This window comes from Pseudonaja textilis, chromosome 3, assembly GCF_049901715.1.
Source record: "Pseudonaja textilis isolate UNSWEBS1 chromosome 3, rPseTex1.2, whole genome shotgun sequence".
Lineage (NCBI taxonomy): Eukaryota > Metazoa > Chordata > Lepidosauria > Squamata > Elapidae > Pseudonaja > Pseudonaja textilis.
Genome location: NC_141992.1, coordinates 148,706,911 through 148,733,334, shown reverse-complemented (window position 1 = coordinate 148,733,334; position 26,424 = coordinate 148,706,911).

Sequence of the window (26,424 nt, the reverse complement as noted above, 5' to 3'; positions counted from 1 at the left end):
CCAGAATGCAAGGCACAAGGACCATTCATTTGTATACTGCTTTTATTGTTACCTTTTTATTTGACTTCTCTGGCTCAGAAAAGGTCATTACACCGAACAGATATTGGTAAAAATTGCAAGTTAACAGAAAGAAGGATGCTTTAATTTGGTAACAGTGCAGTATAGCAATAGTATAGTACAGCATTAAGCCTTGACCGTTGGCCAGGTATAATATTAAGATTTCCCATTAAAGCTTAAAATGGATATAAGTATTTGATCATAACTGTAACCAACACTATAAGTCAAGAAAAATCCTATTACAATATTAAAATACCCTTTTTGAAGGTTATGATTAGTATAATCACTGGACTACAGCAATCTTATCAAATTCAACATAGTATAGAAATGTAACTTCATAGGGTTCTCCTAAAGTGAGTTACATTGTCTCATTTTCTTTTGTTTTGGCATGTTTTCATAGGTTGGCCCTTGATACTCATAATTATATTAATCTTCTAGTTAAAAAAATGTAATGGATATTTTTAACAAAGGTACATTTTATGAATCTAAGTAGTGAATTCACAAAGCATGTTGTCCAAGCCAAATGAAACTACAAAAGGACCTGTAAAAGTAAAAGGTAAAGGAATCCCTGCTGACTTACCTTTCCAATCATTGCCAACTATGGGGGGGTGATCCTCATCTCAATTTCAAGGCTATTGAACCAAAGACATTTCTGTGGTCATGTGGCCAGAGTGCTGTTACCTTCCCACCAAAGTGGTATCTATTTATCTACTTGCATTTGCATGCTTTCAAACTGCTAGGTTGGCAGGAGCTGGGGCAAGGATGGGAGCTCATTCCATCACATGGCGCTTGGGTCTTATAACTGGGCTGCTGGCTTTCCACTGAGCCAATGTGTTGCTCTAAGGACTTGGGCAGGACTGAAAAATATATCAAAGAATGAATTTATAATTACTTAAGAGCAAACAGAAGAGATTTCACTTTCTCCTGAGAGTTTTTCATGTTCTCCATGGAAGTCTGTAGAACTGATGCACAATCAGTTTTGGAACAAAGTAATATATCTATTTTTGAGTGCATTCAGGAAGGTAAATTCCTGAAATGGGTAATACCAAAAGAATGAAATAGACAAAGGAGAAATCTAAATATGAATTGATTAAAACAGATCCAACAGATCTGTTGGATCTGTTGTGCATAAAATGAATTAGATAATTCCCTGTTGCTACTAGATACTTATTTGATTTATTATCAAATAATAAATGCTGGATACAAAGCAGTTTGGATAGATGATGAATACTAGTTGTTCCAGGAAACATCATTTTTCTTTTTCTTATGAGCAGTCTTGTATCAAATAAGTAACAGTGTGAAGCAAAATGCTGGACCAAATAGTCTTTGATCTAATCTATTGAGTCTTATAATTTAATGGCTTTGCAGGCAGAGTGATGGAAGACCCATGATGAGATGTATATAAGTAGAAAAGTAACAAAGGTGAATGATAGATGGACTTTATTGGGTCCCCAGTAAAATCATGTGATCAGGTTTAGCAAAGAACAAAGCTAATTCTCAAGTTTGGAAAGAAAACTTTTTTTTTTTTAACTGAAGCCTCAACAACGCTACACATGATTCTTAATTGCAATAATCTTAGCAAAACTTTATCATAGAGTTAATCATATAAGTATAGATACATACTATACCTTGAATTCCCTGTTATTTGGGTTTTTGTGATTTAGCTGATGATATTATTCTTTTTACAGATCATCTTATAAAATAACTGGAAAAACCACAGGCAGTATCTAACATTCCAAATGGATATTATTGAAGTCAGGCATCACTTGCACATAAATCTTGCCTATTATTTTGAGAACATTGACAGAGTATTTTTATACTCCTCAGAGTATTTTTATATACCTCAGAGCAAGCCGACTATTAAAAATGGAAATGTAAAAAAGACACTGTCCAGTAAAATAGAAGAGTAGAAAGAGTAGTGGCAGAAAGAATAATCCTGCTAAGAATATACTTATGAATTTGCTTTTGAGTAAACAAGTGCAACACTTTGTATATGTGCCATATACTGTTATCCTGGAAAGGAAGAAAGGAGGAAGGAAGGAAGGAAGGAAGGAAGGAAAGAAGGAAGGAAGGAAAGAAGGAAGGAATCCTTTTAATAGTGCAAGTCAGTTAGTTTGTTGGCTATGTCTCTTTATTATAAAACATTTCCATACTGTCAGAACAGAAAGTAATATTTTAAAAGTCAAAGGAACTAAGATTTTAAAAATCAATAGCTAATTTAAAACATAAGATGTCTACTGGTTCTGAAGATTCCTTTGGATTCCAAAGTTTTACAGATATGTGCATTCATAAAAATCGAGTTGATAGGCTCGATAGGTTGATAATGATAGAATAATCATTACTCATTTTTTTAAAAAAGGGAATTTGCCATTTTTCCAGTTCATGAAGTTAGAATGAATGGTCTGTCACAGGTGGATAGTACTTTCTTAAACATACTGTCATACAAAAGCTGCTTGTAAACATGGCCCAAGCTCCAATCCTGAATAATTATGAGCTGCATAGATGTGGGGGACATCAAAGCATTCACGAGATACCTCCTATGTGGGGGCGGAAATATTTTCATCTTGAAATAATTTGGGGTTAGGGAACCCATTGGGCTTCTGAATTACATGGTGGCATAACAGTATAATGGACAGAGAGGACATCTGTGACAAAAGCAATGATGAAGAAAACATGGCTTAAATTCAAATCATGAAATAAGTATGTGAAAATGTCTCAGGCAGATATTCCCCTAATTCACATAAATAAAGCTGTTTAGCAGTTTTAATGTCAGCCACACAAAGTAGGCCAAAGTAGTAAACTTTATGGAGTGCTAAAATTACTTTTATTAAGATGGGCTATAGTTATAGAATCTTACTAATTATTAATTAATTTGGGCTTTCAATTGAATTATTCTTCACATAGGTGACTCCCTCAATATACCCTGCCACCTCAACAAGGTGGTATCACATGAAGATGTTGTTCATACAAATACATCTCATTTAATGATTATTCGGTGACCATTTGAAATTATGAGGGCTCTGAAGGAAGTAATTTATGACTGTTCCTTGTGATTGCAATTACAGCAGTTGCAATATTCGGCAATTACATAATTGTTGTTTGCAATTATCACCACTGGTGTCCAACAAGTCAATGGGAAAGTTGGCAGGAAGTTACAAATGGTGAGCATGTAATGTCATACTAATGACCATATGGTATTTGTTTAATAATAGCAACCGGAAGTTCTGCAACTGGCTTTGTAAATTTGCGCAGTCATGTGACATAATGTTTTACAACTGAATTGCTTAGCAATACAATTGCTGGTCCCAATAATCATTGTGCCTGTAATCTATTCATGCACTGTATATCATTGGTAATGTATTTATAGCCAGGAGTAGACTGCTAGTAATTATGTATAAAGTTATATCTTTTTTTTTTAAATATACATTTATCATTTTTAACACACATTCTCACATTTAATTCCAAACAACATGATTTTGTTGGTAAAATGCTGATTCCAACTAAATGTATTCAGCATCAAACTAGCAGAAGCAATCTCATTTTAATAGGGTCTAGAATTTCAGGTGGCTTAAAATGAAAAAAATTGGTTATGCATAGAACATTAATGGAGATGACAAATAGATTGATATGATGTCTTTCACATCCTGTTTCTCTCCTTGTTCCAATATTTCTGGCATATAGAGGGAGTTGTAAGTCATAAGTGAGTTGTAAGTCATTGTGAGCCAAGGAAAATATATATTAAATACGTTAGATTGTGGGGAAAAGAGACTCGAGACCAGCGTGACTTTCAGCTCTTTATTTAGTTCTCAAAATCTGCTCAAACCATGGAGTCACGGCAGCCTCTTTTATAGCGGCTGCTCGTGGCTCGCAGCCAATGACGGCCCCTTGAATCTCCCGCCATCCGAACAGACCAATCCTAAGGTAGAAATACGGGCCAATCAGAATCGGTTAGTAGGACCAATCAGTAGGCGGTATCGGAGGACCAATCAGGAGGCAGTATTTCAAGTATGCTAATATAGAACAAAATATGTGCTTCACAGCTGAAGATATACCTGCAGGGATGTAAGGAAGGGAACCTAGGAGTCTATTAGTTGCAGGGTTTAACATTACCCTATGTTTCTGGCATTGATATAAACCAGTAGCTTAGTTCCCACCACAATCAGTATAGGCTTGGTGAAAATTATGAGGCCAATGGGAAACTCACAATCTTTCCCTGTTGCATGTTCTTAATATCCTTCATTCCTTTAAACTTGGGATGTTTACCTGTTATGCCTAATAGTCAATGACACATCTGCCTTCCACAAATATGTCTAATTTTTAAAATCACTGAAGTAACCCAACCATCCCAAACTTCTAGGTGAGCAAATTCCATTAATAAAGTGTTCTGCGAAATCGCACTTTACTTGATCTGTCCTTTAATATACTTGCACTCATTTGAACCGGTTAATCTAAAATGCTAGTGAGAAAAGAAAGAGGGGAAAAAGCGTCTCACTACCCACTCTCTCTATTACATTTATAATTATTATAATCATATTTCCCCCTAAGTCATATATTTTCAGAAGTTTGGAACAGTGCAGTATTTCTCCAAAGAGAAAGTTCTTTAAGACACAGATCATTAAATGGGGCAATCCTATTGTCTAGCAAAAATATCTTCAGCTGAATTGGAATGTAAATTGATGTTTTGCTACATGATACTCTCTGCATATCCAAAGCAATAGCCAAATTTAAAGAACAGCCATCCAGGAAGAATAGTGATAACCATTGAAAGTGTCACTCACAATATTGTCATATAACCACAACCTTGTTCCAATGACATTCTCACCCTGGCTACATATGGAATGTATACACAAGGACTCCCAAATGTCTATGGAGATCCTCAGCCATCCAGGTCATGATTGTCCCAAAGATGCTTTTTCAAAAGGTTACTGGACTGAGCTGAAGAAGCTTCTTGGATGAGAAGAGAAAAGTTTTCAAGGAAAAACAGATTCCAGTTGCCTTTTGAAAAAGGACAAGGACTTATAACACAAAATGCAACAATTCTGCTAGAAAAACAGCAGCTTCTCCAGACTCCAAACTGTGAAGAGATGCGAAATAGATTCCTCACATTTTATGTTGAAGAATATCAGGTCCTCAACATGAAGAAAGTGCAAGTAATACACCAGCCATGTAGCTCATGTGCAACGCATTAGTTCTTTATTCAATTTTTTGTTACAGCACCATCGTAATGACTCTAAATACATAGCTCATACCAATTAAATTTGATTATTTTATTGGTGCTTGAAATGTTTGCAAATTGTTATCATGCCACAATCCCGTTATCATTTTGTCATAACCTGGCAGTCAGTTTCGCACTGTTGGATGAACTTATGAAATTGACAGGTAAAAAAGCCTTTGTTTTATTTAGTAACTAAAAATAAATCCTGTGACTGCTTTTGCATGTTAAATGTGCATGTTATTATTAACATCATATTAAACAGCAATATAATTTATTGTACAAGCTTGGAAGTAATATATTGTTCTTGGTATTATCATGCAGAAATTGAAGGTATTTGTACAGACAAAGCAAACCAAGGCAAACTCCTATAATATATGAAAAAATATTTGAGCTGCACTACTGTCACTAAGTTTTCCAACGATGTATATTCATCAGTCATTAGGAAATAACAATTTATACATATTTTCTTGGAAGTAATTTCTACTGGTCACAGTAAACAATTTTCTCAAAAAAAACAAAAAACAAAACCGTGCATCAGGATTGAGAGGTAAGACTTAAAGTAATCTTGGAAAAAAATACAGTAGTTACTTGCGTTCATATTTATGACTGATATTCTACTTTGCCCATCTAATAGATTTATTAAATGATAGATGGAAAATATTACTCACCCTATTTATTTTATCATTTTTCTGACTGTTTGCAATTTGGTGCTTAATTTAATTAATTTAAATTGGTTTTTTTTAGTGAGTTGCATCAGTGTTATAACTAAGATTACACTTTATAATATCCTAGTAAATGCATAATCTGTATCATTTTCTTACCTTACATTACAAGCAAGTGGTATTCTTAGGTAAGTTGTGAAGAAAAGGAGAAGTTAAGTAATCTGCGTATTGCATAATAATTGAAATGGGACAATACACACATATATTTTCTTACTTGGAACAGTACATTTGGTTAATGACTGAATCACATTCTGCTTTTCAGGTCTTCCTATCAGCAGCTGTATGATCATTGGAGAAATTGGATGCTTGCATTTGGTCTGATCTAGCACAGCTGTTCTTATATGCAATATTAGGAGAAGCTTCCATTTTCTACTGCCCAATTCCCCAGAACAGGGGTGTCAAATTCACATCATCAGGGTGGCGTCACATGATGTATTGGGACTTTTCCCCCTTTTCTAAACTGGGCATAGGTGTGGCCAGCACATGACACATCTAGCCCATGGGCCAGGAATTTGACAGCCCTGCTCCAGAACTTGCCTGAAAAATCAGTGTGAATTGTTGTGCATTAGTTTAGTATCCATGCAGCTCAGAACAGGTTAAATTAATTTCAAAAGAAGATATATTAAGGAATATGGAACCTAACATTGCAATTCATTAATACATGCATGAACAATTTGATCCAGCTTTCTAGACATGTACATTTGTAACTTGCCTGGTTTGTGAAGTAGACAAAAACATTCATTCTTGAATGCTATATAAGGAACATTCTAAGATACTGGTAGATCATGACTTGCAACCAGTCACTTAACAACTATTTGAAGTTATGACTGACCTCTCCAGAGCTTCTTATGTCCTGTTTTCAAAGTTATGACAGCTGCTCCACTCTGTCCCCTGCAGCCATGTGATTGCATTTTGGGCACTTGACAACTGACTCCCCTTATGGCTATTGGCAGAATCCAATTGTCTCATGACCACAATTCATGATGCTTTTTGCTGGTTTCTACCCAAAAAGATCCATTGAGAGAAAATGGATTTGCTTAGCGACCATGGTGTTTACTTAATAATCACTTGAAAGAATGTTGAAAAATGGGACTTTTCATATGATGCTTCAACTTACATCTGCAATGATTTATGATTGCAATTCTAGGCTCAGTTATGGTCATAAATAACTGACCATCTGTATGTATAATTGATTGACCTATTAAAAAAAATATGTTGGAAGTTAAATAGCAGAGATTTCAAGAAGCCAGGCTGAGGTCTGATTCTTATCTAAACAAATAGTAATTCTGCCAATATATTGTGAATGTGTTTTCAAAATTGACATGGTATTAAGCCATGACTGAAAAATAAAGGTCAGGTTTAGCACTGTACAATGTAACTGAACAGTATTAGCCCTATGCAATTGTTTTTATCTTACCATTAGGAAAAGAATAGCCAAGTGACCACTAGACTCAGCTCTTTGGTCATGTTCTCCTCCATATCTTGCTTTCCCATGCCTATGTACAGATCCTGTACCAGGTTTATAAATTATATATGGGTGTGGTAGATAGCCTATGGCCATTGAAAAGCAAATAACCTTTATATATCTCTAATGTTCAATAAACCAATTAGTATATTGTTTCAGATATTAGAATAAGATTAGGAAAAGATTGAAACCAACTCCCAGCAAAGGAAATGGGCCAGTCACTCTTTCTCAACATAGATTGTTACTTCACAGGTGGTTGTTGTAGGGATATAATAAATAGGTGTCCCTTTGTAAGATGACTTGAGCAGTTGGAGAAATGGCAGGATATATAACTAACAAATCATTCTCATCATTGGCTAGTGGTGCAGTTTCCTACCATTATGAAACCTGAAGTTTATTTATTTCCTTCCTACCTTTTGACATTTTTCTTTGTTTTATTATAATCTTTTTCTTTCTCCCTAAAATGTTGAATATATCCATCTCCTGTGTATGATATTTACAAGCAGAGCTACCATATCAATGCTGAAAAAATTCAGATGGTCATTAGAAGGTAGTGAAGAATTAATAGTTACTTGATGTTTTGAAATCCCAAAGCAAAGCAGCACTTACATTTGAAAAATGTAATGTAAGTTTGTTTCCATGCTGGAGTCCTATTTTTAACAATTGCCTGAATGAGATTAATGGGTACTGAAGTTCATTGACTTATTTTTTTTCTATCATTTTATTTTTTGTGTTTGCTTTGTCATCATAATTTTGTTGTAGCAAGTCATAATTAAGCCTGTTTCTCAGATGGAAATTGAATAGATCAGAATACTAGTTTACATTAGCATTGGCTCTGACAATGAAATCATTTACATCATTTGTAAACCAATTCATCCATATAACTTTAAGTGGAAATAAGATTTAATGACGTGGAGTTCAGCTACAGCCTGATTTCTGCAGTTAAATCTATCCTTAAACAGGCCCAGGGTTTTATTTTAAATGTGCTATATTTTTATATTATCAGGATGTTAATGGTTATAGTGTGTTGTGTGTCTATGTATATATTTATATGTATGGTTCTCTGTGTTTACACAAACATACATATATTTAAAATATTTCAGTTAACTACTTTACAGTTGTGAAGCATCCCCAGTTTTGGCATTAGAATTTGCTTCTCCCTGGTGTTCCATTGATTTAATTGGAATATTGATTTTGAATGCTAAAACAAAGAAAATGAGGAAATATGTCCTAACAGGGAGATCTATTAGGCTACAGAAGAGCTTCTGACATATGACTTGAATTTTTTAATAGCCTTTCTTAATGCCTAGGGAACTAACATTATAATGATGCTGGCGTTCAATTTCTGAAACTTTTCACAGTGTTTCTGACAGTTGAAAATTTAAAGCAAGCCTAACATGGCTCATAAAGAAGAGAAAGAAATCAGAAACATGAATGTTACATTTGTGACTTATAGTTAAGATTGTTTTTAATCATGTTGACTCTTTTAGTTCAGAAGAAATTGTCCTTTGGGTAAAAACCCAAAGGATATTTTAAGGGATTTTTAAAAAGAAAACTTTTGAAGTATAAAAGATGTCCTGTTATAAAAAAAATAATTCTTCATTGAAAAGGAAGTCACACTATTGCCATCACATGAACAATATTTGTCAGATCAGTCTTACTAATTCTGCAAAGAACTCTTAAGATTGCAGTACAGTTGGACTCCATCAAGCAAACCTTAATTGGTAAACATCGATATGATATATAAGCTATTCTGAACATAAATACCTTACTTTTAGAGTCTCTGTAGTTGTTTTAATATTTGTGGGTTAAGAGATAATCAGAGTTGGAAGAGACCTGGTAGGTCATCTAGTCCAACCCCCTGCCACCCAAGCAGGAGACCCTACACCATTTCTGACAAATGGTAGTCCAATCTCCTCTTGAAAGTCTCAAGTGATGGCACTCCCACAACTTCCGAGGGCAAGCTGTTCCATTGGTTGATTGTTCTCACTGTCACTGTCTCTGTAGGCAAAGCATTCTTCATAAATCACCTTCTTGGTTAAAAATAAATAAAATGAGATTGGATTCCCAATGAATAGATGTAAAGATGCTGGAGCTCCAGCCAGAGTTGTTAATTGTAGTCCCTCAGAGTTTTAGATGTGGTCCCAAAAATCATGAAACATTTTTATCAAATTTTAAATGTAGAAAGGGATTTCACGAAATACCTAAATGGAAAATAATCACATTAACTATGAATATGGTAAATGAAAAATGTAAATGGCATCCATTTTTTTGTACTGCTTGGTCCTGTTTGTTTTTTGGAAAGAAACACCCCATCCCACCCCATTTACCTGTAATCTCAAGTCACTCAGAACCAAAGCATATACCTGCCTTTATTTCTTTTCTGTCTCAGTCAGTTGCACAGCACCCAATTAAGAAAACATTGTAAAATAATTATCAGTGAATGCCATTTTAAAAGCAAAGCAGTTAGCAGCTTCCTTTAAAATAATTGCATTCACAGGTGAAGACCATTGATTTCAAGGATGCTTCATCAGGAAGTGAATGCAGGTAGTCCTTAATTTATGACCACAATTTCTGTTGCTCAGCAAGATAGTTGTTAAGTGAGTTTTGCCCTACTTTACCTTTCTTGCCTTTGCTGTTAAGTGAATCATTGAAGTAACTTTGTTATCAACTGAAAGTGACTTTAACTTACTTGTCAGAAGGTCACAAAAGGTGATCATATTACTCTGGTTATAAGTCACTTTTTTTCAGTGCCGTTGTAACTTCAAATGGTCACTAAACAAATAGTTATAAGTTGAGGGCTATCTGCAATAATAAATTAAGTGGGGGGAAAATCATATCTGCATAACATCATATTATTAGAATGACAGGAAGCCGCCTGACATGCATACGCACATTTCAGAAGCACATAATAACATCAGCTTATGGTGAGAGTTCTCCCAATGCTTGCCAGGAAGGAAAAGTAGACAAATATTTGAAATTTTTCATTTTGGAAGTATAAATATAGAATATAAAAATAGATTTCCCACAAAGTCCAAATTGTTTCTTTCCAACTGCACAGAATCCCTGGCTGATAATTAAACATCCTTCATATTAACCAAGATATACATTGTTTGGTCATAGCCTAGGCAGATATAAACTTTGCACATGCTGCTATTTGGATAAATGCCTAGCTAAATCAGTGGGTGACATTCTTCTACACTTTTCGAATCCTTGCTTTAATAATAACAACAACAATCAGAACAAAAGGTGATTATTTGGGAGGAATGAAAATGTAAAATAATTTTTGTAGAAAAAGCTAAGCAAAGAACTATTGTCTAGATATTTTATTCAGCTATTTGTCTAGAAAAATATGTTCCTGTTAACTGCAAATCACACTGGCTAAATCTATATCAGTACAGTTACATCATTTTAATTGATAGTCAATTCAAATGAAGAAACATAAAACACTGCAAAATCTGTAAAAAAAAAAAGCATTATAAGATTTTTTGCAATAACCTCAAAGGATGTCGAACTCCATGACAGTCTTATGCCATCATTATATGTCTTTGTGTCATATATAACTGTGCTATAATTGTAAAGCGCCCAGAACCATTTTAAGAATCTAATTTTGTCCTTCATTAGGAATCCCAGCAACTTGCAGTCCTTGACTAATGTAGGAAGCTAAGGAAAGAAGGCGCTGGTTTGCATCCATCTGAGAATTTCAGAGTTGTTGACTGGAAGAGCAAAAAACACAAACAAAAAAATAAGTTCTAGAATGAAGCATCTGATAAACATTTCATTAATGTTTGTTTTAACCCTTCAATATTCTCCACATCGCCCAAACATTTCTGCCATCCTGAAGCTGCCCAGCCTGGAACTACTTCAGCCAATACTGACTGAAAATACAAAGAGGAAAAATTCTCTGGCAGTAACCAGACACAGACTATTTGAAAACCACCCAAATAGCAGAAGAGAATTTGGGTCCATGTTGTCATGGACGTCTGTAAAGAAAAATCTGCATTTCTGTTTTTGTAACATTTTCATAGCATTGAAAGTGAAATGCAGAGTAGGGGAGCTGAGATTAAAAATCACGAGGTGGGAAAAGATTTTTGGGTGGAAGATAAAGGTTTTGCAAAAATGCTCACAGCACATGAGAGAAGGGAAGGTGCACATGATTAGTGGGAGAGAGCCAAGCAATGATAGTAAACTGGTGGGAGAAATTGACATGCGGTGCAGGTGGAAAATAGCAAGACTGACCGTGAGTTGTGGATGAGAGGAGAAGAATCTTAATGTTTGCAATTGAGTGGGAAATTTTACATATGGTAAATCAGTCCATGGGTGGCTGTTTCTGATATGCTCAGCTTGACACTTGTAAATTAGCAACAGTTACTTTGTTAGAAAGCATATAATAAAGCATAAGCTCTTCTATTTAAGGTCACACACTGATAATTCCTACCATCTGATAAAAGCATGGAAGGCAAAGCATGTAACATCCTCCAAACAATGGGCGGGGATAAAACATTATAGATAATAAATGCAACTCAGCCCAATGCATCTTGTTAAGTATCTAGCATTCTCAAATAGAATCCTTTTTAATTGAGTTGCAATACTCTGGATGTTCTACTAGACATAGCAAATAATTCTCTGCTACCATCTAATGGACTTCCAGATGTTTCAGATATGGAATCTTCTTTATTCTGATACCCTCAATATCTACCCAAATGTAATTGAGTCTGAAAACTCAGAGTTATATCTAGGTACCTCCCCTCAAATTGAATACCACTGAGTCATTCATATATGGAGACTGAGTAGTTCTAGTACAGATATGATGCCAGAAGCCTTGGTAGTGGAATATGGATTGGCAGGTTCAAGTTCAGTTTTGGCTGTGGAATTCTCAGACTCCAAACTAATGACTCCCTCAATGTTCTTTTCTTCTTTTTCTTTCTCAAACTCCCTGCTGAGGCACATACATAGACCACATAGGCTTTATAATCTAGGAACCCATGCAGGGCTAGGAAGTGGTGCATAGTGTTAGTTGGAGGTAGATGGGATGTATTATTCGATACATTCACACACTTTTGGTGAAAATACAGGAATTCAGTCAATTATGCAGTAATAAGGTGCTCAAGGCAACATAAACCATACAGAGAGTCTCTGTCCATCTCCAAAAATCATATTAATTACAGTTGATTAAGCATTAAGTGCACATGCACATAGTCATACTACCTTGCTCACAACAAACTATCAGGTAATAGTGTTGGGGAAGACAGGAGTGCCATATAAATCATAACTTCATGCATGAATTGGGGGTACGTTGACAGAAACCTGTAGAGCTTGTCCTTATCTTTTGCCAATGGTTTCCATCACACATTCCTTTTTGAGTTACATTTTGGCAACCATTAGGTGACCTGCTATATGGCACTTCTTATCTATAATAGCTAATATCCAGACCAGTGGTGAGATTCAAATTTTTCTATTACCGGAACTGTGAGCGTGGCTTGGTGGGTGTGGCAAGGGAAGGATACTGTGAAATCTCTAGTCAGAGATAGCATTTGTCGGTTCTCCAAACTACTCAAAATTTCCACTGCCAGTTCTCCAGAACTGGTCAGAACCTTTGATCCAGACCTGCTCTGGTGGCTTCCTTAATTTTCATACTGTTTGGCATGCCTATTTGTTTCCTTGGGTTCAAATTCTGTTCATATGTATCTCCCGATATAAAAATTGCCAGGATAGGGTGTTACAAGTTGCCATTGCATAGGAATGTCACTGTCCTATTTCCTTCAGCTCCTACCCTGGGTAGCTGTTATAGATGAGGTTGGCATCAGGTTTCCTACCTAGTTAGACTTGATTTTGTTTTTCCAATGTAGCAAACAAGTGTTAAGAGGGAATATTAATTGCCAAAGGAATAAAAGCCATATTCATATGCATGGAATGGATTATGCTGTATTTCTAACTAATTCTATAAAAGTGTACAAATGAATAGTGTGTGCTGCTGAAATAATTACACGTGCCACAATAGGAATTTTTTGCTTGTTACATTTAATCATTATTTTCCTAGCCTTCCTTTAAACATGCTGATACAGGCATACTTTTGACAAATTATAAAGAGATTACCATTATTTTGATTGGTGGGGGGAAAGCATTGTTAATGTATAATAAAACAAAGTTGAAAGATTTGCTAGGAAATGATAATGTGTCACAAAAAGGAATATTTATTCTCTGGCTAGCACTGGCAAATGTAAGTTTAGCTTGATTCAAATTGCAGTGCAATAGAATATGAGTGAGTGATCAAAATAGGAAAATCTCCCTCTCTCTTCTCCCCCTCTCAAAGTACATGAGTAAAGATATCACAAGAAAGCATTACAAACCAGATATAAAGAGATGCATTTGTTAAGTAACAACATGCAATCCATGTATCTCTGAACACTTTATTTCTGCATCTCATTGTCTATTCTAGAGGAATTGTATTTTATGCTGACTTTACTGGAGGGTTATATTGCATTACTGTCATATTGCATTACTGTTTTCAGTCCATATGTTATCTGTGTGAAGGTACTTTGCTACAATTATGCAGTGAGTGAATTTTTACCTTGAAAAAAGCATCTTTAGGAAAAAAAATAATGTGTTTTTTTTCAGATAAGTGGGGAGGGGAATCCTGTAGAAGTAAGTAATAAAAAAATGTTGGAAGAGGAAATTTATTTGTTTCATTCAAAATATTACTAATTATCCCCAATATAGAACTTAGAATACTTGCATTGACAAAAATTCTTTACACAAGTACCTGCCTGAGTACAGTTTGAGCTGGATAAAGTGACAAGTAAGATCAATGGTTACAAAGAAGCAAGATGGGATAGATGCTTATCTCACTACTATTTAATCTATACATTATAAACATTACAATAGTTTACCAGGATTAATGAAGGATCATATAAACTTACGGTGCTCAACACATATTACAAACTTTTGCTACATGCTGAAAATTTTTGGCAATTTGCAAATTGGATTGTGTAAATTGGCTTGGCTGCCACTGTCATAATAATTCTTTGATTATTAATAAATTAAAGTCAAAGGTTGTGTGGTCTTCACAAAAAGAGTTTCCACAGAGTTAATGGTGAGTCAATAGGGCAAATTAATACCTTTCCTTATTTAGGAGTATTTCTTTTCTTATTTATCTTGGTCTTTTCCAAGATCTTGGCTCCCTAATCATTAAAGGAGCTTGTTCAGAATGAGGCTGTGAATTATTAGTAAATTAAAATTAATAAATCATTATTAACTAGATAAGCCCATTTATTAAAGTGTATAAGTCAAAGATATTCCAATATACATCATACTTTTAAATATGGAGTTTAAAGCGTGTCCTATTATTAGAGCAAACACAACCACAGCATTTGAGGAGTATTTTGAGTAGGAAGAAAAAGGACATCACCCATTCTAAAGCCAAACAAAGCTTATCTTGATAAATAAACCCAGCTTGGGTAAAGCTTAAAAGCTTTATAATATTTCAGCAAGTTATTTATCATTGTGTTTAATTGGTCCGTGCTTGCATTAAACATTATAAGACAGCAAATGCAGCACCCTTAGGAGAACTCTGGGGTTGAATGGGAATTTGACCCAGATAACACAAACCAAGCTTTTATTTAGAAGAAAATAATGCTGTTATTTGGAAAGGAAGAGAAGAAAGTCTGGAGGATAAAACGGGAATTTCCATTCAGAGGCCCAGCTAGTGGGATTTCTTACACCCGATAGGATAATATATGAAATTGAAACAGTTTCTTTTATTAGCTGTATTTGAGTTCTGAACACTAGTGTGTGCCCATTGATAATATCATCAAGACCCTAAGAAGCTATAACATGTATCATTTTTCCTACCCCAAAGAATTGTTTTAATAAACAGCACTTCTTGCCAAAGTCTTTGCCCTCTAATTCCAAAGAGCTCAAACATGAGAAAGCTATTAAATCACCTTTGATTTATCATATAGTGTCCCTATGCTCATACACATGGAGTACAAATCCAAAGCAGATCTCTCTCTCTAATCCTCCTAATTTTAAAAATGTTTGCTCTAAGAAACAAAAGTAATTGTGATTTGCAAGGTTAGCTATCTAATCGGCTTGCTTCTGTGATGACTGTCGCTCTTCATTTTGATTTTTCTCAACACTAAGTGATTTGCTAACACACTTAATCCAGACCCACTGAGTTTTTCATTTATTTAACTAAGTCTCCAATGTGATATAGCGTCTGTCTTCATTTCACACTATTTGCATTTGGCTGATGTAACATTTGGGGAAAGTCTTAAGTGGGGATTCGTTATAATTCATTACAAGTGTTTGTTCCTTTTCCAACCCATCACTTCTTGTAATCTAGGTAGAGAACAACTTTTCACTGGAATTGCTAAATAGATTTAACACATAATGTGTCTGCGGAAAAACAGTATATTTGAGATAGATTAAGAAAACTTTAATGTGTTCTCTTTTGGGGGTACTGTTAAAAAATCAATGACTATTAAATACAAGTTATCAAAGAAAAAGTGAATAACAGGATTTATAATCAGGAAAAAGTTGGTAGGAATTTGTAAAAGACATTAAAAAAACTCTAGTAAAACTTTTAACTTCTGATGAAATTAAAGACACTTTCAGGGAGAAAACAAAAACAGAATAGGGGCACTTGAAGTTGAACTGCCTTTTGTGGACTATCATAACTTGGCAGTTTTATGGCTTTCAAGTATTTGGATATATTTGTCCACTCAAGCCCTATTAAAATAACCAAGGAAGCCGTGTAATGACAAACTAATCTAACCCTGTGCTATATACCACAGGAATATATGTGCAGCCTAGTATCTCACAAAGACTTGGGGCTTCAGGTTATGATGACTTTCAGCATGGAAAAGGATAATGGGAATTATGGTCCACACAGTCTGGAAGCTGTCAAATTGCCTCACTTGGGACTATACTGATTGGCTGTGGTTCTCTGGGTTTTCTGGAGACCATTAAGCTGTAGAACTGCTTTAGGAATAGCTTATTTGTTTGGCTCTATTTTTAATTTTGTTTTAGTAATTTAATTAAATCTGTATGACACATCTTTAATTTCTATGCTTGTGGGATTATACTACTAAGGGGTACTTACACTTGAATTGCTGCTGTTGAATTTCTGATGATCATGTTCTCTGGAACCTTGTTGCCACATTCTTGTTGCATGTTACCTGGCAGATTCAAGATGTAAAAGGTTTTCAGAGAACGGGGATTATTACTTTCCCTAGCAGCTTTATGTGTGGCAAGCACTGAGATTTTGGCATTCTGAAGTAGCATAGAAAAGACTTAATACATTTCTGCATTGAGTTAATAATGTCCTGGAAACTGTCAAAAACAGACTGTGTTATATTAGCTAAATTCATGGCCTATTTCTGCTCTAAATTCTGAATGAACTTAGAAATTTGATATATGCATATCTAATTTATGTGATAATTTAGGGCAAAATATTATCTTTTTCATTCCAGAACATGTTGAATAATAGTGTTAACTTTCCATGAAAAGACAAAGAGATGATTGTTGTAAAGAAGTGAGGAGATGCAACAAGAACCCATATAATAGCCAACCACTTTACTGCAATGACCTGGATAACTAAGGGTAATAAAACAGAAACAACAGCCACCCACAACAATAACAAAACAATAACAGTAGCAAACAATAAACAGTATGGCAGAAGTTTGCCATATGAACATACCGATAGTAAACTACTATATGAATCGAACCATCCTTAGGAATACTTCTTTAAATGGACAGTCTGAATAACACATTCCCATAATTAAAATTATATTGTTGGATCTTTTTGTACTTAGCAAAATGTGATGTTCCTTTTGCTGGACATGTAGCAATCAACTTCTCTTATCTGTAAGTTATCCAGTATAAAACGGGGTGGAAAAGGGTACACAGCAATAATAGCTTTGATAATAAATTTACAAAGGTATATGTACTGTTTGTGTGGATGCACACATCTATACATATACACAATAAAGGTTAACAGCTTTATTCAACATGTTCTAGAAACTTAATGAAAAGGCATTATTTTGTTCTAAATTATCACATAAGTTAGATACGCATGTATCAAATTTCTAAGTTCATTCTGAATCTACAGCAGAAATAGGCCATGAATGTGGAAACTGTTTCACATCAAATTAGTGAGCAGTTTTCATTGAGCAGTGAAAGATGAAAACAGAATCCTGTTTTAACAAGTTGGATGTGAGAAATCCAAGAATTAAACATGCTCCAGATAATTTGCAGACACTGAAGGGTCATCAGTGTTTTCATCATGGAAGACACCACAGATGACACCATACCCTGGACTACACTGATTGGCTGTGGTTCTCTGGCTTTTCTGAAGACATTACATAACCTAGTTTCAGTCTCCATAAATAGATCGAGTTTCTTAACAGTGATTCATTTCTTTGCTAGGATCTTGGACACACAATTTCTCAGAAGTGATACTGGAGTTCATTCCTCCATTAGCTGGACAATATATATTTCTTTATGAGTCACTTGCCATGAGAATAAAATTGGCATTCATTGGATCTCCAAAGACCTTTTAATTAAAATGCTACAGCATTAACATGTTTTCCCCATACAGACATGATCAAGAAATAATTCTTTAGTAGTGTTGGATACATTCTTTAAATGAGATTTACCTTAGAGGCAAGGGTCCTTATTAGGATTCATAGACATGATTTTATTGTCTCAGGAGAAATACTGGTGAAAGCACAATTGCAGAACTGAAAATCAGGATTTTAATAAAAATTCCTTGTAAAACATGGCACTCGCATAGCGCTTATGACTGCACTATTTATTAATCTGCTAAGGAGCTCATGCTTTTTATGATTAGGAGGAAGTGGGTCAGAAAGTATTTGCATATATTGTATCAAGATTTGCAGTCATAAGGTTGGCAAATTGCATGTATTTCAACATTCTGGGTGGCCTTCTTTAATGATGGTAGTAGCCAGCTTCATTATCAGTGAAAGTAAAAAGAAGTTCAGTGAAAGATGCAATCTCTGGCAGAGAAACAACACAGATGGATTAACAGGTGGTGTCAGCCTAGCAGGAAGAGAAATGGATGGAATACTGATAGTGGGAAGAGAGAGCTAGATTCAATACTAGTCAGTGAATTCCTATGCACAGAACATATTTTTGGAAGGCAGAGCTAGTGAGCCATCTGGGACATTTGTTGTTGATCCAGGATAACTGCCAACACCTGGGACTAATGTATAGCAAGCAAAAGATGAAACAAGATGTTTAGGAGTATCAAAGATATTGATGGCTGTTCAAACTGCACACCAGAATGACACAGATATATCAGTTGAGGTAAATCTCAGGTGAAAGCTGACAGGGCAGTTGTAAGACATTCAGCAATGACAAGGACAGAATGCTACCACGATTCACTTTCTCTTGAGACAGTGAGTTGGAAAGAAAGCACAGTATTCCTTTTTATCCAAAGCCTTTACTCAATACTTTTCAGAAAATGAGGTGCATTATTAGAATAGAATAGAATAGAATAGAATAGAATAGAATAGAATAGAACAGAATACTTCATTGTCACTTTGAATGTACAATAATCAGCATACATGAAAATGAAATTTTATTGCATACAGCTCTTAAAGGTTTACCACCTTCAATATGTACTACATAAAGATGACAGAATAAATACAAAATTATGCACACACTCACACATATTATAGGGCACAGAGAAGCAACATAGTCTAGTTTGGATGTATAAATATACAAGGAGAGAAAAATGAATCTTGCGAGTTTACCAGGGGAATGGCATAGGGAACAAAGCTGTTACAGAATCTGCTAGAAATATTTTGAAACCTCCTCCCAGAGGGTAGCAACAGAAACAGACTATAAAATGGCTGTGTGGGGTCTCTAACAATGCTTTGAGCTTTGAGCACAGTGCTTATAAGCAGTATCCTGAATAACTGGAAGCGAGCTTCCTATAAACTTCTCAGCTGTCCTTACCACTCTGTACGGAGGCACTGCTGCCATCAAACCAAATAGGGATGCAATTTGTTAAAATGTTCTCAATTGTGCTTCTGAAAAAAGTGGCCAGGACAGAAGGAGAAAGATGTGCTCTCCTCATCTGATGCAGGAAATTCAGACAGTGGTTTGCATGCTTCATTAAGGAACATGTGTGGAGAGACAAGTTCAGATTGTTAGTTATCTGCACCCCCAGATACTTAATATTGTTGACCAGCTCTACAGCTTCATCCTTGATACTGAGTGGAGTATGACTATGCTGTCTGTTTCTAAAAGCTACAATGATCTCCTTTGTTTTATCAACATTTAGAATCAGTTTACTTTTATTGCACCAGACCACCAGAGCCTTCACCTCTTCCTATAAGCAAGATAAGACCCACCACTGCCGTGTCATCTGCATGCTTCACAATATGATCCATAGCAGATTTGGCATAGCAGTCGTGGGTCATCAAGATGAACAGTAGCTGACTCAAGACACAGCCCTGTGGGGAACCTGTACTCAAAGAGATGGACTTGGAAACTTTTCTACCAACTTGCATAAACTGGAGCCTATCAATAAGGAAATAAAGTATCCAATTACATAAATGGTATTAAAACCTAATAGGCTCAGTTTGTTGACTAAATGCTGCGGAATGATTGTGTTGAATGATGAAGTAAAATAAACAAACAGCATTCCCACATGAGTATTCTTCTCCCCAGGAGTGCCAAGCTAAGATGAAGCACACAGGAAAGTACATCATCTATAGAGCATTTCTTCTGATTGGCAAACTCTAATGAGTCAAATGTAGGGGGAAGGGATGAAACCATATAGTCCTTTACCAATCTCTCAAAACATTTCATTATAATGGAAGTGAGCGCAACTATTGACAAAAATGTCATGGCAGAAAAATGGAAAAAAATTAATCTCTCCCCAATGTTTCTTTGATGGACCTGAAAATCACATCTCACAAATTGTCCTGAGAAGTGAGATAGACCAGAGAAATTGAAAGAAAAAAGTTTTTAGAAAGGAAGAAGTCAGTTACTGTTGCTCAAACAGTTTGTTCAAAGATTTCCAGAATAGTTATTAGAAACTGAATATTACAGCCCAAATCTGCTTTATGCTCCAATGGCATAAATATCCATATTTATGCCAATGCAGCATTTACATAACTGGAAATCTGGGATGCAACAGACCAGTCACTTGGCTACCATTTGATATTTATAGATGTGTCCTCTCAATTTTCTGCTTGTTTGCCTCATGTAATGGTGTTGTAATCCATGTGTATGTGGTAGATGACTTCTATTTTGCCTTTTTGGCCACTGGGTTTTTGGGCTTGCTTAGGATGATCGTATTGGTTTATAGTTTTTCCATGAGGCCTAGTACTGTAGTAACCTGCTGCTAGCTTTAGAAGTGTTATTACTGTATGATAGAGTTATCCTTTCTATGGACTGTGCAAATGATCTCACATTATTGGCAGACACAATGATGCAATGTCTGGAAATAACAATACACCTACAGATGCAACCCAAAATATGTATTTGTTATGTGGACAGCACATTCATTATGAAAAACTGTTTTAAGTAAAGAACACCCATCAAAAATGCCTTCTCTGGAATGACATTTAAAAAATAGATACTATAATATCCAACATAAGTGTTGAATTTAAGCTTTATTTATATCTTTTGTAAAAGAAGTTGGAACTCATTTTCTTTTTATACTTGTTTCCTACATATTTTATTTGCTGCACTTCAAACTTTTATTTTTCTCTTCATTCTTTCTGTCTAGCTGTCCCTCTTTCTGACTATTTATATTGGTTAGTTTTATCTTTTTTTTCTATACAGAACTTTGTATGTTATGTTAAAAAAAAACCCAATGGAATCAGATCCATCAGATTAATTTTCATATTTCAGAGAAAGCAATGGCAAGTTACACACCCAAATGTATCCCCAAATAATCTACACCAATCAAATACACAGCAACATTCCAACAATATTCAAAAGAAACTATATAAGCATTCATCAAATGAGGAACACTGTTTTGCAATTATCCATAATTCCAGAAGGCAGAGTTTACTTACATAGCACATTGCCATTATAATGGATATTCATGCAATATCATCAAATTTGTTTATCCATGCAACCAACAATTAAAAAGCTGTGAAACCCAGAGAGGCAGAACATTGAGAAACATATCCATGAACACATCAACTGACATTCAAGAGACACTATGAAAATTCTTTAATTCTAACACACACTTACAGGTTTGATTACAGTTTTACCTTAGACTAAGCCAGATCCCAAAATGCAGAAGTATAGTTTGTATTAGCTTCTACTTTCACTTTCAAAGTTTTTAATAAAATTATACACATATAAAAAAAGATAATTCTAGAAGCATGGTATTCTGAATAATCCATCTTTTGAGAGACGCATTGAGATAAGCTCTATTACAAACCATACATTAAAAGAAGGAACTCCGAGGTCAAGAAAAAAGACAAACAGACCTAAACATTCTTCTTTATACACCTATTAACCAGTACCTAGATAAGCAACAACCACCACCAGGTAAAAAGAACAAACCAGATTTCAATTATTCATCTTATATAAAACCATATCCCCCCAAAAAGTAATCAAGGAAGAAACAATAAGAGCCTGGTATGATAAACTCCCATAAATAATCCTCCAACAAACCTTACTCTCCTGTAGCATTGATGCTGTAATCTGGTCTGGTAATAAAATGTCTTCAGAAAAAGCAAAACTCATTAAAAACACTGAACACCCAACAGTCCTGAGGATTTGTGAAGGATATGCCCAAGTGAAGCAAAATGCTAAAGGCTGACAGAGGAAGATAAAGGAGATTTTTTTTAAAATGAATGTCTTCAAGTTAAGGTACTGTTGGAGAAATTTTCTTCTTAGTTAAACCATCCCACCATATTATCAAAAGAGAATTTTCATGGAGGGAGCAATAAAACAGAATATTAATTCATGTTCTTAGTTGTGAACATCTTAGAAGCTGAGCTACACAATGCATTTTTTGTATATTTTTTGCAATCTCTTAAATATTGGCTAGACAAACAACTCGGTAGACTCATTAATAACATCACATACTGCATATCCTTTTCTTTTTGTTCAATATGCACAACTGGGAAGACATAAAGGAAAAGAAGAATGAAGTTGAAACCATGGGGTTTTCTGAAGCTTATCTGCCAATTCATACACATGGTAAAAGCAAAACTTAAATGTTTCTGCCTATCAGAGATGGTATTCAGCAGGTTCTGACCAGTTCTGGAGAACCAGTAGCAGAAATTTTGAGTAGTTCAGAAAACTGGCAAATATCACCTCTGACTGGAGATTTTACAGTATCCTTCCCCTGCCACGCCCACCAAGTCTCACCCACAAAACTGGTAGTAAAAAAAATTGAATCCCACCACTGCTGCCTGTAGTATATTTCACAATATACTATATTCACAATACACTAAAGTAATTTATATTACTTGGACATTTATTTTTTTAAAGGACAACTTTTTGCTTAAGTGCAATATTTACACATCTACCAATAGTAAGCCCTAATATAAACAGTGAAAGGCATTATGCTGAATGTTACAGTATAAAAATGAAGAGAGGGAGAATAGGTGAGATCAGGGCCGGTGGTGGAATTCCTCAGGCTTATGGTTCTGGGGATTTCAACCTGCCATCTTGGGGGAGGGGGTGGAGGTAGCCTGACATTTCATGGAAAGCATGATTTACAAGGCCCTGTCCCAGATTATCAAGAGCCCAAAGAGCGGTCACACTCCTGATTTGGTGTTCTTGTCGGAACAGTGTCTATGTGAATTGTTGGACCTGTCTTTGGTCCCCTTGTCATGGTCAGATCACAATCTAATGGCAATGAGTTTTTCAAAAGCTGCAAACACACCCCTGCAGGGAGGCAAAACCTATTAGATTGGTCTACCTTCATCAACTAATGGACCCAGATGGGTTCCTGAAGGAGCTGGGTGTTATAACTGCAGATCTATTATGCAGTCCAGCCAAGCTCTGAGTCACTGTTTGGAATAGAAAGGTGACTGAGGCTCCGGATAGGATTGCACCCTTGCGACCTCTTCTCACCCATAGACCTCTCTGTGGTCTGTGGTATACAGAGGAACTGAGTGGGATGAAATGCATGAGGAGACATCTAGAGCACCACTGGCAGAAGACAGGTGATGAACTAGATCGAATACAGGTAAGAGCTGCTACTAAGACCTACCTTGTGGCAATTCGTCTGGCAAAGTGTAAATACTTCTCCACACTAATTGCATCTGCAGATAATCTCCCAGTGACCCCCTTTAAGGTGAGCTGGTTCCTCTTAGGGAAGGAGGAGACTGAGGTCTACCTGAAGGGGTGCACTGAGGAATTTGCGGATTTTTTGGAAGACAAAATCGCTCGACTTTGTTCCCAGTTAGATGCTGGTCTGGTTGCTGCTCTGGTGGAAGCTCCTGAGGCAGGTTCTTGCCCTGTTATCTGGGAAAGGTTTGAACCTGTTGCTCCTGAGGAAGTGGACAGGATCCTAGAGAGTATGTGTGGAAGCACCTGTGTCTTAGACCCATGTCACTCCTGGCTTGTGAAAGCTTCCCAGGAGGTGACAGGCGGGTAGACTCTGGTGGTGATTAATGCTTCTCTACAGGAGGGGATGGTGCCCCAGCACTTTAAGGAGGCTGTGGTCCATCCTCTTCTTAAGAAGCCATTGCTGGACTCCACCCAGTTGGATAATTTCTAATCTCTAATCTTTCCTTTTTGGGGAAGGTTGTTGATAAGGTGGTCACGCAGCAGCTCCAGAGTTGTCTGGATAAAATGGATTAACTCAACCCCTACCAGTCAGGATTCAGGCCTGGATTTGGTTGCACCTTTGGATGGTTTCTGGTGGGAGTGGGATGGGGTAGTGCATCCATCCTTGTTCTACTTGATCACTCGGCGGCTTTCAATACCATTGACTTGGGATTCTCCTGGGGCGGCTTTGGGGGATGGGAGTGGGAGGACTTGTGCTGTCTTGGTTCACTTCCTTCCTCAGTGGCCACTCTCAGTCAGTGCTGATAGGAGGGGAGAGATCCAGCCCTTGCCCACTGCTTTATGGGCTTCCGCAGGGCTTGGTACCTCTCTGCTCCTGTTCAACATTTATATGAAGCCACTGGGTGAGATCATCCATCACCAATATGCTGATGATATTCAGCTGTATGTCTCAGCCTGTGGTGAGTTAAGTGTTGCTGTGTCCTCTCTCTTGCAGTACTTGGAGGCTGTTAGGGGCTGGATGGGGAGCAATGAGTTGAAACTAAACCCTTGCAAGACTAAGTAGCTCTGGGTTTGGGGTTTGTTGGTTTAGGGAGAATTGCCACTTTTGGTCTTGGATGGGGTGGCACTACCCCAAACAGACCCTGTGTGTAATCTAGGGGTTTTCCTGGACTCACAACTTCTGCTCAAAGAGCAGGTGGCAGTCATGGCCGGGAGGGCCTTTTCACAACTGCAGATTGTGCACCAGTTATGCCCTTTCTGGACCAATGATCTCTTCTCACAGTCACTCATGCCCTGGTCACTTCCTGTCTTGATTATTGCAACATGCTGTACATGGGGCTGCCCTTGAACAGCTTCCGGAAGCTCCAAAATGCATGGTTTTGTGCAGACCCCAGTGTGTACCTGTGTCATCTCTCCTGCAGGAGCTGCATTGGTTACTGATTTGCTTCTGGGTGCAAGTCAAGGTGCTGGTTGTCACCTTTAAAGCCCTTCATGGCTTGGGACCAGGTTATCTGAGGGAACATCTCTTGCTGGTCACATCTACCCGACCCTTAGAATGGGGAGGCAGGGAATGTTGTGGGTCTCATCCCTGAGGGAGATACACCTGGTGGGACCCAGAAGAAGGACTTTCTCCATGGTGGCTCCCTCCCTCTGAAATATCATTCCCCCAGAGATTAGAATGGTGCCCACTCTAGTACTCTTTCAAAAGGCACTGAAGACTTGGTTTTGCCATCGGGCCTGGGAAACCTGGAGTGGGATGGAGCCCATCAAATGGCTAGTGTGATCTGCTATCATCAGGACGGGGTGGGTGGGAGTTGGGGGGTGATTTTTTTTATTTTTTTCATTTTGTTCAATTGTACTTTATTAATTTATTTGATTCTTTTTGTTAGTTTTTATTGTTTTTTTATTTTTATTTTTAAAATATGGTTTTACATTGTGTAAGCAGCCTTGAGTCACCATGGGCAAATAGATGGCAATATAAATTAAATAAAAAAAAGAAAAAAAGAAATAACTTTCAAAAGCAATGTCCATAGCAAAGGAATTCAGAGTTTACTGGCTAATGAGGTGGCAATTTTCCACACATTTTATGTTGCGATTGCATTTTCCTTTAATGAAATATTATAGATCTGCTAGGAAAAAAACTTGAATAGAATCATGGAGAGAAATTATGCATACTACAATATAATATGAAGAATTTCTTGCCTATCTATTGAGGTGGACAGCAGGCTGATGACAACCCTTTTTTTAGAGGTGACACAGGAAATTCAAAAAGTCAAGATAACAGCTACAGACCATTTAAAGTGGGTGTGGTCACATGGAACTGGCCTCCATTTTGACTTTATTTCACCCACTCATTCAGTTCATTCATTTTGTTTCTAAATATATTTGGAAATTTCTAAATGAATAAAGGGTACTGTATTTCCCATTAAAAACTCATATTTCTGAAGAAGATGGTAGAGTAGTCTTTTCTTGTTTCCCAAATATGCTTCTCTACCAGTGTTTTCTTACTTTGCAGGATTTTCTAAAAGCTGCCAGATAGCCCATTTCTTTCACAGATCTAAAAATGTTATTTACACTTGATACATTAATAATAACTTGGCACTAATGGATTAATAGATGGCATGTTTATAATATTCACAATAGCAACAGCTATTTTAGATTTTCAACTGCTGTCTCCTTTACAAAACCCAAGTGTGCTACATTAAACAATAGCCATTTCAGGATTT